Genomic DNA, 4,206 nt, shown 5'->3' with positions numbered 1-4,206 from the left:
GAACTTTCATGATTGAAAGTTCACAGGTTACTAAGCATTTCCACACGTGTCTGATTGTAACCGATCTATTACAATGTGCGATTTGTACACAGTAATAGATGATGTGGAAAATCCCCACTGTAGTATGACAGTACATGGTAGGATCAATCAGACAACCTAGGGTTAAAGTACCCTAGAAGTTAAATAATTATACATATTTGTTATTTAAACTATAAATGTCACAAAATTCAGATTTTTTTGTCAAGGTGACACACCACCTGAGTTATGCTCGGTTTTTTGGCAAATTTTAACACACCAAGCTCAAAAGGTTGCCCATCACTGGTTTAGGGGAACAAGAGCAGGCACTCACCTCTCCCTTAGTTCCTTTACCTAAGACAAGTCACATGTTCTATGCTTTCTGTACATTAATGATGCTCCCTCTAGTGGCCATCAGTGGTATATGTAAAATGATTATATACCCTAAAAATATAATTTTCACGTTTTCCGAACCAGGGTAAAAATAAAATGCCCCCAAAATCCATGAATTAATAGATAGTACTGTAATTTTCATTAATACACTTTTTAAATATTGTTTTAAGATACAAAATAATTAAAGCAGTACCCTTGTCAGTTTACAGCCTTCTCTGCAGGAATAATTGAATGAAGTATAGTCTCCTTTGTCCTAATGTGCAAATCTGCTGCCCTTATTATCAGGATAGGAGATACCCCACTTGATCCTTATGTCAAAAATGTAGATGGAGCACTTACATTTTGATCAGAATTGAAAATATAATTTGGTCTTTAGTTTCTACAGTATTAGGGGTCTTGTAACCAGTTGGACTCTTGAAAACAAAGATATTTTCTTTAAGAAGAGAGAAGCTCAATTAGATAAGCAATGACTTTCTGGGATAAAGCAGAGAGCCTGTAAGAACGTAGATAAGAGTTCTACAGCCTCTCCCTTTCAATGTCAAAAGTTGTAAGATCTGTTAACAAAAATTAGTCTAGAGTTGTTTGAGTTTTAGGATACATAGCAAATCTAAAATCTAGATTATGACCCTTCTCATCGCTGTCACATTACCCTTTGTTCCTTTTCCCCTTCCTCCCTCCCATTTTCATTTGCTATGGGCATAATGTAGTTAACTTAGTGGTATGCGCATTCTCTGAAGGTGGGACTCCTGGTCGTTGAAATGCGGCGTAACACGGTTCCTTGTTCCTACATTTTGATGAAATATGTTGCATCATCATTAGTTTGCATCAGAGTGACATTCTTTGTGCAGTCATGGCCATAAGAGAATGAGAATGACAAATATTGTATTTTCACATGATCTGTTGCCTTCTGGTTTTTATGTGTTTGTCAGATGTTTTTATCACATACAGAAATATTATTCATATACTCATATATGAGTTAGAATGAGTTAAAGGGAACCTGTCACCAGGGACCTCATTTTCACTGAAGACAGATTGTAAAAGCCCATGACACCTGCAGTGCAGATATGCCTCTCTGCCTTTTCTAAGCATTTGCATTACAATATAAATGTGTGTTATAACTTACTCTTGCATCCTGACAAAATCCTGGGGTAGTCACAGGGGCTGGACTTTGGTTTGCATGCATTTCAAAAAAACAACATGTGACTTGTCTGAGCTGCAGGCTGTCTCCATTTTTGTTGCTCCTGTACAGCTTGTCCCTCCCCCACTGATGTCAGGTTGACCAGGCTGTGACCTCTGAGAAGAAGCAGGAGGTGGAGCTGTGTACAGGAGCACAAAGGTGGGGGCTAAGCTCTGAGGAGTGAGTAACACAGACAAGCCACATGTTGTTTTTTTGAAATGCATCCGAACCAAAGTCCATCCCCTGTGACTACCCCAGGATTTTGTCAGGGAGCAAGGTAAGTTATAACACACAATTATATTGTAATGCAAATGCTTAGAAAAGGCAGAAAGGCATATTTGCACTGCTGGTGTGAAGGGCTTCTGCAATGTGTCTTTAGTGAAAATGAGGTGACAGGTTCCCTTTAATGCAGCAAGTCAATATTTGCAGTGTTGACCCTTCTTCTTCAGGACCTCTGCAATTCTCCCTGGCAGCTCTCAATCAACTTCTGGACCAAATCCTGACTGATAGCCGTCCATTCTTGCATAATCAATGCTTGCATTTTGTCACAATTTGTTGGTTTTTGTTTGTCCACCCGTTTTTGATGATTGACCACAAGTTCTCAATGGGATTAAGATCTGGGGAGTTTCCAGGCCATGGGCCCAAAATCTCTATGTTTTGTTCCCTGAGCCATTTAGTTATCACCTTCGCTTTATGGCAAGCTGCTCCATCATGCTGGAAAAGGCATTGTTGATCACCAAACTGCTCTTGGACGGTTGGGAGAAGTTGCTCTTGTAGGACATTCTGGCACCATTCTTTATTCATGGATGTGTTTTTAGGCAAAACTGAGAGAACCGATTCCCTCGGCTGAGAAGCAACCCCACACATGAATGGTTGCAGGATGCTTTACAGTTGACATGAGACAAGACTGGTATCGCTCACCTTGTCTTCTCCGGACAAGCTGTTTTCCAGATGTTCCAAACAATCGGAAAGGGGATTCATCAGAGAAAATGACTTTACCCCAGTCCTCAGCAGTCCACTCCTTGTACCTTTTGCAGAATATCAGTCTGTCCCTGATGTTTTTTCTGGAGAGAAGTGGCTTCTTTGCTGCCCTCCTTGACACCAGGCCTTGCTCCAAGAGTCTGTACCTCACAGTTCGTGCAGATGCCCTCACACCTGCCTGCTGCCATTCCTGAGCAAGCTCTGCACTGCTGGTAGCCAGATCCCAAAGCTGAAACACTTTTAAGAGACAGTGCTGGCGCTTGCTGGTCCTTTGTAAAAATTAACATTTGTATAATTCTCAAAACTTATGGCCATGACTGTATGTATTTATTGTACTCGTAACACCACAGCTCTTTGTATTGAAGTATCAGGGCATATAAGAATGGAGGAAGACCAGGGTATAGTCTGATCTCATCACAGAACCTATTTGAACAGAAGCTAGCATATGCAAGGCTGCAATATGTCCATAGAAATAGTCAATACATATATGGGTACCATGAAGTGAAGAATACCATGATACAAGGAGTGATGCATCAATACTTGTGTATCTGTTTGCAACTGTTTCTATCCTGAGAAGCATGTAATAGTCTGTATGAGATGCAAAGCTGATCCATAGGAGTAGGCAGTTCAGCTTAAGCCAAGCAAATTTAATTTTTTTTTTACCGGCAGGAACTATAGCTGAAATCTTTGCCAGGTCAGACCTGGTCATTGAGCAGAGATACAGCTGTGAACGCTCACAGCAAAGTTTACGTTACGGGCGGGCGTAATGTCACGTGTTTCTCCTGTCTGTGGGCCACCCAGGAAAGACAGCAAGGAGAAGAAGAAAGAAGATGGAGAAGAAGCTGACGGATCGCCAATCAAGAACGGGACAACGCTGGCGAATTCCTAATAAAGTTAAGTTAGAACAATGTTGATAATCCTGCCCCCCTCCATGCTTCATTTTTATATTAAAGTGGCCAACCCCTTTAACAACATCTAGTAAAAATTTCATGTCCAATGGCACCTTTAGAAATGTATTTTGTAAAAAATTGGAGATTTATTCATTAATGATTTTACCTGCTGTCTTCTTCTTCACTAAAGTTGAAAACGTAATAGGGTTTAGGTTCGGTCCACTTGGCTTCTGTGTATGTATTGATTATAATGCATATTTAACCCTATTTGTTGTACATGTAAATTTTATTTATTGGAAATAACATAAATGTGATACTGTATTTGCTTTCCAATGCTTGATTTGTATTGAACTTATTGCTTTCTGATTTGCATAAATAAACTTTCTTTAATGTTGAAAATAAATGTGATATTTGACTGAACGTACAGTATGTTAGCAAGTGATAACTATTGTTGAAGGAGAGGGATGCCTAGAATCACCTTTGCACTAACTTTTGTCAGGGGATGGTAGTCAGGGGTTAAAAACTGGAACCAATAGCCAGTTCTGTTCTGCATTATCTCAGTAGATTTCATTTTGATACATCTGGCCACCATGCCTTAAAATGTCACAAAACTGCAGTATATTAACAAAGAGCCAGTATAAAACACATTTCAATGCTGCAGTGATCCGAAAATAGTTCTCTACCTGGTAGAACATTCCTGTAGTGTTAAAGATGCCGTAGGAAAATCAATCCAAAAAGCAGAAAAGGGCA

Source organism: Engystomops pustulosus, chromosome 5 (genome assembly GCF_040894005.1).
Source record: "Engystomops pustulosus chromosome 5, aEngPut4.maternal, whole genome shotgun sequence".
In the NCBI taxonomy this organism is placed as follows: Eukaryota; Metazoa; Chordata; class Amphibia; order Anura; family Leptodactylidae; genus Engystomops; species Engystomops pustulosus.
This window is presented reverse-complemented; position numbering follows the sequence as displayed.